A 10,777-nucleotide genomic window follows, 5' to 3' on the forward strand; every position below is an offset into this window, starting at 1 on the left:
ACTGTTGCATACTTTACCTTTTCTGACTAATATACTGGGCAAGATGAAGTGGACAGGTCTTGAGAGCTCATAAACATGTAGCTCTGTTTCAGAGACCTGTGTATACAGTCAACTGATATACAGATATCTGAAGCCACATAATATCTTAAGATCACCTGAGCCCTCAGCCTGCCTGGGAGGCATGTTCATGGATGAATTTACAGTGCAATAATAACACTTTGCCACTTTCAGAGAAAAGATAGTCATGGAATTCGCTATTAGTCTACCTGGGCTACCAGAAAGCTAGCTGTAAGACATATAACACATCTTTAGTAAAATAGTACAGTCTTCTATACAGTTTCCTGCCTCTCAAATAGATATGAAACAATTGATCCGGCTTCCCTGTAGTACGGTTCTATTAAATTCCTTTTATTCTTGTACTCTTTTCATTTTATTTTCAATATAAAAGCAGTGGTGAAGCTGTCTGGTGTCAGGATTGTTCTCAGAGGTCTCTTTAGGCATCTCTTCCTCTTCCCCCGTTCCCCAAAATCTACACTGACCTACAAAAAACTTAAATAAATTTTCAAGAAAAAAAAAAATCAAAAAGTGAGCAAAGGATATGAACAGACACTTCTCAAAAGAAGACATTTATGCGGCCAAGAAACATGTCAAAAAAAGCTCATCATCTTTGGTCATTAAAGAAATGCAAATCGAAACCACAGTGAGATACCATCTCACGCCAGTTAGAATGGGGATCATTAAAAAGTCAGGAAACAACAGATGCTGGAGAGGATGTGGAGAAATAGGAATGCTTTTACACTGTTGGTGGAAGTGTAACCATTGTGGAAGACAGTTCAACCATTGTGGAAGACAGTGTGGCGATTCCTCAAGGATCTAAAACCAGAAATAGCATTTGACCAAGCAATCCTATTACTCGGTGTATACCCAAAGGATTATAAATCATTCTACTACAAAGACACATGCACACGTATGTTTATTGCAGCACTATTCACAATAGCAAATGCCCGTCAATGATAGACTGGATAAATAAAATGTGGCACATACACATCATGGAATACTATGCAGCCATAAAAAGGATGAGTTCATGTCCTTTGCAGGGACATAGATGAAGCTGGAAACCATCATTCTCAGCAAACTAACACAGGAACAGAAACCCATACACCACATGTTCTCACTCATAAGTGGGAGTTGAACTACGAGAACACGTGGATATAGGGAGGGGAACATCACACACTGGAGCCTGTCAGGGGGTGGGGGGCTGGGGGAGGGATGGCATTAGGAGAAATACCTAATGTAGATGACAGGTTGATGGGTGCAGCAAACCACCATGGCACGTGTATACTAATGTAACCTGCAAGTTCTGCACATGTATCCCAAAATTTAAAGTATAATAAAAACAAAACAAAACAACAGCAACAACAAAAAATTTACACTGACAACCAAATGAGTAGTCTTGAAAGCTTAAAGACCCTTAGGGAAAACTGCAGAGCTTACTGAAAATATTAGAAATTTTTTGAAAAAATATCAGTGAATCATTTTGTAAAACTGCTAAGGACAAACAGGCTATTTTGTATAGCCTTGAACTACTTCAAAACATTTTTGAAACATCCTTTAACTAGGTCTTTAAACACTATTTTTTAAATTTTGATTATACCAGTTACACATATGCACAGATATAGTCTCCTTTAAAAAATAGGTCAAGATTATATTAACATTCTTCTTAACCACCACTCATCTGATTCCCCTCATGGCCTTTTACAGAGGCAGCACTATTAGGAATCTTTTGAGCACAGAAGCTGAAACTTAACATAGATTCTCCTCACACGGACCCTTCTAGAACAATTTTGCTGTCACTCAGCATTCCGTTTATCTGCCCCTTTGTTCGGTTCTCTGAGCACTTCTGCAACTGAGAATTTTGTTTCTTCTATGGAGTATGACTTGTTGGTACCCTTGTCACTTGATAACATTAACCATCTTCCTCTTTGGGATAATTATCCCTCACATTTCTTGTCACCTGATGAATCCCATCTCCAGGCTTCCTCTCATATAATCTCAGCCTTAGACTATAATCATTACTAGTCTAAAAAAGCTCCTTTAAAATCCCCTTCCCTTGGTGTGAGGGAAACGAAACACAAAGCTCATTCACCCCTCATCCCATCTACAATGCACTGACCCCTTATGTGATGGCTTAGCTAAGAGCAGCTGATCCTTTCTCATACCAGTAGTGAGAGTGACATGGTGACATGGGAAACACAAAATCCCATGTTCCAAAAAGAAAATAAACGTGTAGTCTCTGAGTCTGATTATGACCTTGATCACATTTCACAATGACAAAATACCAAATTCAGAAATGTGGTGGGATAGAGAAGAACACGTAAAGATTCTTATTGTCTAACCTTCCTGTCTGGCTTTTGCTTCATCTGTCTACAAGACATGTGGCTTTTAGGAAATGAATTTCACCATATCTGAGGTTGCTGCCATTTAATTTCCTCAAATATTATCTTTTCTAGTGGCAAGGGTGAGCTGCCACTCTGGAGTCAGTTGAAGGCAGAGAGTTTGCTTTCAGAGACCTGAATCAGAATCAATGACACATCCTTCCACACTGGGTGACAATTATCAATTCTTAAGTCACACTGCTGATCGGGGCTTCAGATGTCTGAAGCCAGTGCCACAGGATTCCAGATAATGTTATGGAATTTCACATTTGTGAAGATTATCTCCAGTTTTTATTGTGAAATTGCTCTGTAGAGATATCCTGACACCTGAACAGAAAATATTTGTTCCTCTAAAGGAGGAAAAGGCAAAAGCTCACTGTAATATTGTGACTAATATTGATCTAATAAATAAGAACTCAGAATTTATTTTAAAAAAATATTTTCTGGAGCGCTTTGGGAGGCCCAGGTGGGCAGATCACCTGAGGTCAAGAGTTTGAGACCAGCCTGGCCAACATGGTGAAACTCCGTCTCTACTAAAAATACAAAAATTAGCCAGGCATGGTGGTGGACACCTGTAATCTCAGCTACTCAGGAGGCTGAGGCAGGAGAATCACTTGAACCTAGGAGGCAGAGGTTGCAGTGAGCCGAGATTGTGCCATTGCACTCCAGACTGGATGACAGAGTAAGACTCTGTCTCAAAAAAAAAAAAATATATATATACACATATATATATATGTATATATATTGTATATATATATATTTGTTATATATATATAAACATATATATTTTATATTTTTTTTATATATATTTTATATATTTTTTATATTTTTTATATATATATAAAATATATATTGTATATATATTTTATATATACATATATATATATACACATATATATATATATATTTTTTCTGGCTGTCATGAACTTCACTCTTCCTTGAATTTCTCCACCCCATTTAGGTGGGACTGCATTAGAAACAGCCTCACCTGGGAGCCTGTGTCTCAGTGGCACTTGGGCAGAGGTCTCAGGGAGGAATGGGATACAGATGATTATTAACACAATTCTGCACAATTCCAGTCACTAATTCCAATACCTCACACCTCAGCTCTCTTTGGCTTTAGATTTCAGTTCCTCTGAATCTGAATTTCCAATTCTACTTTCCCATTGTTTCTTGATCTCTGAGCTCATCATTTGGACTCTCTCTTTGCTTATGTCTCTGTCTGTCTCAGCTTGCCAGCCTCCTCGTCTAAAGTACCAGCCCATGCTTACTTATCACTGAACAAACCCTACACTCTTATCTGACCTCTTTTCCCTAATCTCTATTACTTGTCCTATCCCTTTTGTTTGAGCCTATGTGCACTCTGTGAAGTCTTTGTCCCTGACTGAAGGCTGTTTCCTCACTTGGACTTCAAGTTTTCATGATCTTGATTCTCTTGGTAACTAACTTCCTAGCTGTGACTCTTCCAATCCAGTCTCAGCATCCAGTAGTTTGAGAGTCCTGTTCCTTCTTGGTCTGCTTGTAGTCCTGGTTTAGCCACTGGTACCAGAAAAACACTGGGACCATAGGAAGGAAAGACCAACTCCAGGGGAACTTTTCCCTTCTCACTTCATAAATAATTGGGATATTTTTACTCCAGGAAAAGAACTAAACAAAGGGAGAAGCTAAGCCCTTAGCCCTTCAGCTCTCCTGTGGCATTTTATTCCCTTGTACTTGGGTACACTGTTTGCAGTACTGAATAAGATTACTTCAGCTTTGCAAGAAAATATTAAGGCTTAACAGTATAAAAATTCGATTAGTCATGCTGTGAGACAGCTATAAATATTTGTATTTAAAAATCTGTCATTTAAACAGGGATTTAAGATGTGTTAAAAAAAAAAAAGAGTATCTCTTTTTGAGCACTAGATTTTCAGCAAACTGGATATCTCCTGAGGGTGGTTGATATCACAAAATATTACAGAGACTCTTTCTGTATCAGGTTTGCTTAAAGCCTCCAAAAGATGGAGAAGAAAACAGTAGGTGATCTCCGTGTAATGCTTATGTTGAAGAGCAAAAATCAACAGAGTGCAATTCTAAGGCAATTTAACTATGTTCCTTTATGGTGTCTTCAAACCTGCACTATATAGCAACTTTTTCTCCTTTTCCCTTAAATAGTGTTTAAGGTTCCTCACGAATTGTCAAGCTTATCACCTGTAAGATTATCTATCTTTCCTTGTGTCTGTTTGCCACAGGAAGCTTGTGCATTTTTGCCACGCTAGGGAGAAAAACAGTTGAACCCACAGTTGACTTCTCTTTTTGCATCACCGTCGTGGGGAGATTGGTCCCAAGCTGCATCTACCTGAATCTTTTCTGGCAAAGATGAAACTCCAGTCTTGGCCATTTCTGACGAATCTCTCTGAAGCCCCTCTCCTGGGCAAATCTAACTTTATTATTTTTCTGTCTCTGCGGACACAGGGGGAGTATATTGTGCAGCCTTCCTTGCAACTAGATTAAAACCATGAGGCTGGTGGTTCTAACCTTGGAGTGTCAGTTGAAATAATTTTGAATACTTCCAAGCCCGCTCCCTAGAAGCTCCATTATCCTTTTATCTCTTTTTCCTCATGGTGGTGACCTGAAGGCTTGTGTTAAGATGCTAATTGCCCAAGATGGGAGAAACCTGAGTCTAAGAGTCTTTGGACGGAAGGGAAGCTTCACCAACACACACTGGATTTCTTTGTGTGAAGTCACTAAAATTTAGGTTTCATCTTTTGTAGCAGCAAGGCTAACACAGTGAACTTTTTCAGCCCCAGTCTTTTCATACTTTTTAGGGAGATACTGGGCAAGAGGCTGCAAAATTGTTTTTGACTGCCTCCTCTTAAAGTTCTGCAGTCTGTTTAGGTCCTTCCTCTGAAATGTAGAAATCGGTGCAGGATATTGCTGTTCTCAGGCTGTTGTGGCCTCATCCACTTACACTTACTCCTTTCCATGTCTAAAATTTTAATGATAAACAATTTTAATAGTCTTTGTAAGGCCGGGCATGGTGGTTCACGCCTGTAATCCCAGCACTTTGGGAGGCCGAGGCAGGCATTATTATGTGCTTATATAATATGTAATATATAATGATGCAAATTATATATGCATTATTATGATTAAATGTGTTATCGATTACACTATTGGTTGCAAAGAAATAGAATAATCAATTAAAAACATTTAAGCATAACAATGTATTACACAGGTAAATACTGTATGTGCATACTGAATTCTGTATATATACACAAAATAATTCACATAGGTTTATAAGCATATATGTTCTACTTTTATATCTTGTACATATATATTGTTTGTATATACTATATATGTATATATACACATTTCAACTTTTTAATGTGTATGTTTATTAGATTTTAGATAATAAAAGTTCTTATGTCATAATTACATAATTGATCAAAGCAACATAAATATATTGAAAAGTTTAAGAATTATTAAATATAAAAATAAAATTTTATCATAAATGCTTTTTTACATGTAAACACAGACATATACACATGGAGTAGGTATGTACATTATTCTGTTTAAATTGTTTAAATTTTTTTGCTACTTTATTTATTTGCAACCAATACAGGGTAATCAAAAATTCTTGTTTGTAATCTATTAGTTGGCAACTTAAGGCCCCCTTCATTACTCTTGAAGGAAAATAGTTAGAAGCCACCTGACTTGTGAAAGGATGTATTATTCAGTTCATTGTCACCATTTAGTTTCTCAGTTTCTGGATAGAACAACAAAACTTTACCAGGATATAGCAAATGAGCAAAAATAATGTCTTTTCTTATTTTGTTTAAAGGAACCAGGTTCAACCTGCTGTATTCAGAAAAGATTGGGGGAAATTAAATGTTAATTTAAATTTACATAGACTTAAATACATTTTGTTGAAAAAATTTGAATCAAAATGCTTTTGCCTTACCACATTTTAAATGTGTGCCCTGACATTATTTCTTACCATTTTTCTATTGCCTTTACTCTCACAGAATGCTCCCTAAGAAGCAATATACTCTTTCATAATAGTTGAGAAATGGAAGAGGTGGGGTTATTAAATGAAAATTGCTATCGTTTCCATCCTGCTCTTGAATACAGCCATGCACTGTATGACATTTCGATCAACAACAGACATCATACGCATACCTCATATGTGACAGTAATCCCATAATATTATACTACCAAATTTTTACTCTATCTTTTCCAGGTTTAGATATGTCTAGATGCACAAACACTTGCTACTGTGTTACAGTTGCCTACAATATTGAGCACAGAGGCATGCTGTACAGGATGGTAACCTAGGTGTGTGGCAGGCTATACCATCCAGGTTTGTGTAGTTGCACTCTGTGATGTTTGCACAAAGATGAAGTGCCTAACAACACATTTGTCAGAATGTATCCCAGTTGTTAAGTGATGCTTGACTCTATAAACTCAAAACATTGCTACTTAAACAAAAATAGCAAGTTTCTAAGGCCAGGGTCCACTCTTAAGACAGTAAGTATACTTGTAAGTATAAAAGACATTTAGCTTGTTTTTGCTTTCTTCTTCTTGAATTTCTGAATTTTCTAATTTTTCAAAAATGAACATGTATCTATTATGAAGAACCAAGAAATCACAGAGAGGGATTTAAAAAATTTGAAAATAGCACACCAATATTGGAAAAAAATCTGTTACATAGCATTGTCTAGAAATAAATATTATTGACATTTTCTGGTTGAAATCCTCAGGTTTCTGGCCAACTACAGTGTAAAACCCATTAGATTAGAGCAGTTAAATGCAAATGTGAAATCATGGTGGAGTTAGTCTAGGTTTGCAGAAGGTTGTTTTTATAAATGGTCTTCCAATTAAAATGCATGATTCACCTGTGCCTTTGCAAAGAGTTATGATTTACATGTGTCAATACTGCCCATTCTTTGCCTTTTTTATATTAGTGGGGTAGTGAGTGAGCAAATGACAATTTAGGGAGCTTTTGGAGTTATCAAAATTAGCCTTATTAAATAGTTTTTCTTAAAATGGAGTTTTTGCAATGCAGTGAAACATAAAGTGGACATGGTACAATGAAATTGAGAATACCTTGGGCTTAAAATAAGGATAAGAACTATTTTGGTACCTCAGATAATGCCATATGTGTTATAGTGAAACCACTGAAAAGCTTGTTAGTGGTAACTTGATGAAAATGAAATGAGAGGGGGAAGAAAAGAAGAAAACAAATGAAATAAAATTTTAATAAAACATCTCTTTACTTTCAGGTATACTATTGCACATTTTACAAATGTATTCTCATCAATTCCCCACAGCAATGCTAGAAAGTACTTATTGCAACTTTATAGATGAAGAAACTGAAATTTAGGGAAGTCGAGTTTGTAAAAAATTGGTTTAAATTCGATCAGGTAGAAAGTAATAGAGGCAGACTTCAAATTCCAGATGAGTCTTACTTCAATGCCCATGTTTTACCCAATTGTGACTCATTTGTTTGTGAATGCACACCTGATTTGGGTTGGTGATTATTGATAAAAGAATAACGCTTATCTGAAATATTAATGTCCTTTTAATACAGGTACTATATAATGTAGAATGACCAAGAAGCTATCATATTTCAATGATATATAATCTGAGGGATAAAAATGACTGATAGATGCACAGTGTCAAAGCAGAAAAAATGAAAAAATGTTGTTTCAAATAAGAAGGTATTAGAATCAACAGATGACACTTATGAAAATATATACAGAAAACATAGAAGTGATAAAATTACTAATCAGTCTTCAGTAAACTCAGCAGGCAATAAGTTCCAAAGAACTTCTAATGAATTATTAAACCCAGACATGGTGCTGGATTAAGATAAGAAGCAGCTAGAAAATGACATCTTCTAAATGATATTAAACAAATGTGACAATCAGCAACTTTGAAAATATTTTGAGGATGTTAAAGGGGTGCTATCTACTTTACATGTTTCTACATCAATTATGCATTTTAAAGTAAACTTAAAAACGTTCCTAATTAAGCTCCTTGTGCAGCTGTCAGAGGACTTTTTTCTTTATTTAGTACCAAGTTTAAAGCCTGTGACAAAAACATCCATGATTGTAAATACCAAGCAAATGCGCAAACGAACTAAAGGTGTGCCCAAGATTCTGAACACAGCCAAGGTAGCTTCTGAGTAGAGTCGTCTACCATATCTCAAATGACTCATTTTGGAATTTTTCACAATCTTATTCTCCTTCCTTTATTTCCATGTAGATGTGCTTCTGTAGATGTATGATTCAATTATAAATGAATCTAATAGTGTGATATTACTAAACCACCAAGAAGGCATATTAACTCCCAGGGAAGGCAAGGACAGACATCACTTAGAAAAGGAGATTATCCATCAACTCAGTCTCAGAAATGATATAGGGAGACAGCAGTCTTGAGAGCCTGACTGTAAAGAGAGGAAAAAGTTGTATTTCAATTACAATTTCTCCCTGAATATAGCAACAGCCATAGTGCTGGCACCAGACTCCAGAGCTTTACTTTACATTCTGAGCATGAGAAAGGGATAACCAGGAAATCACAGAAACACTTCTGAGAGAGAGTGTTTGAGGGAATGAGGGAAAGACAGAAGAACAGGTCAGAGGAATTTGCTGATACCTAGGTGGCAGGAAGGTGTGATTTGGAAAAGTGTAATTAAGCTTTGGTCAGTAGAAACCCCCAGAGCATTGGGGGAGAATCTGAGATTGCCTGGGATGGTTCTCTCCTTACTCCTTTACATTTGACAATTTGTCACCAGCCAGAACAGTATCAGAGGGGAAAAGATGTATATCAACAAATGAATGTTGATACATGTCAATTCTGATTTCCCACAGCCTAAGGAGAGTGTTCAAGAAATCCAGAAAGCCTCCCAAGGGGCAGAAACAGTCACAGTCCTGGTGGAATGGCGGAGGCCTGAGGGCAGGACCAGGATAACACAAAGCTGCATGTCCACACCCAACTAGTAGTGGTGGCAGATAGACACCTCAAGCCTGAGGGAGACCGGCATTGTGGACTCTGAACACAGAAGCTGATGTCTAGAGAGCAGCATGTTGAGAAACCTTAAGCAGCGGACAGCAAAGACCCAGAGAGCAGCACATAGAACGGAAGAGCCTTTCACCACTGCTCTCAAAAAAACTTCTTGCTTTTAGGGAATAAGATGACATCTTGGGAAAGTGAGGGAGTGGGGAAGGAGCCGTGAAAGACTGATCATCTGCCCTAAAGAGACTGAGTTACTCTAAAGACGACAGACTTATTTCCAGCTGACTGGCAAGACCCAGTGGTTCCCTGAGCCTGTCTCCCTGCCAGAACCTCCACTACCTAGCAGAATGAGCTGATAGAGGATTAAGTGCATTTTGTTTTAGTTTAACCAAGAATGAAGACTTTCTCTTTCCTGTAAAAGTTCAGAAGTATCTAAAGAAGGCCATAAATACCACACTCCTTCTAGATCTATTGTTCCACCATTTCTAGGATGTCACAGTTTTCCTTATGGTCCAAGATAGTGGTATTTATATTTCAAAAAGAAGGTTGAAAAAAGGAAGGGGAAGAACAGAAAGGGCATGCACCAGATTTCCTTCAAAAAAGGCTCTTACAAGTTGTCACATCTAATCCACTTAGGTCCCACTAGCCAGACATTAGCTTCATGGCCACATATAGCATTCAAAAATACTGGGTAATGTAGAATTTTGGGGGTCACTGTATTAGTCTGTTCTCACGCTGCTAATAAAGACATACCTGAGACTGAGTAATTTATAAAGGAAAGGGGTTTAATTGACTCACAGTTCCACATGGCAGGAGAGGCCTCACAATCATGGCGGAAGGTGAATGAGGAGCAAAGTCACATCTTAGATGGTGGCAGGAAAGAGGGTTTGTGCAGGGGAAATCTAATTTATAAAACCATCAGATCTTGTGAGTCATATTCACTGCCATGAGAACAGTATGGGAGAAACCACCTCCATTATTCAATTATCTCTACCTGGCCCCACCCTTGACACATGGGGATTATTACAATTAGAGGTGAGATTTGGGTGGGGACACACAGCAAAACTGTATCAGTCACCATGACTATCTAAAAGTTCTACTATTTCAGAAAAAAGACACACAGATGTTGGGAGAAAATGAGGAACCCTGTCATAAGGTCATAGATGTAAGACACTATAGAGGGAATTGAAGACTGAGATACAGCCTGGTGATGATTCATTAGTCTTTTAGAGTTTATCACACATTTGACCACAGCAGGACTGCAAATGCTAGCTTTTAACACAGTGATGTTCATGTTATTGCTTGTTACAATAGGTATTTCAAAAAGGGATTAGGAGAGGTATGTC

General features: G+C 37.4%; 1 long non-coding RNA gene across 1 annotated transcript in view; it reads left to right on the forward strand.

Annotated features, from left to right (window-relative positions):
• Window positions 1-10,157, forward strand: part of LOC115835911 — a 93,983-nt gene extending 83,826 nt beyond the window's left edge. Inside the window, exon 5 of the long non-coding RNA XR_004030868.1 lies at window positions 9,287-10,157. This is a non-coding gene — a long non-coding RNA (uncharacterized LOC115835911). The remainder of the gene's footprint in view (window positions 1-9,286) is intronic.
• Window positions 10,158-10,777: the final 620 nt, after the last annotated feature.

Source organism: Nomascus leucogenys, chromosome 7b, assembly GCF_006542625.1.
Source record: "Nomascus leucogenys isolate Asia chromosome 7b, Asia_NLE_v1, whole genome shotgun sequence".
NCBI lineage: Eukaryota > Metazoa > Chordata > Mammalia > Primates > Hylobatidae > Nomascus > Nomascus leucogenys.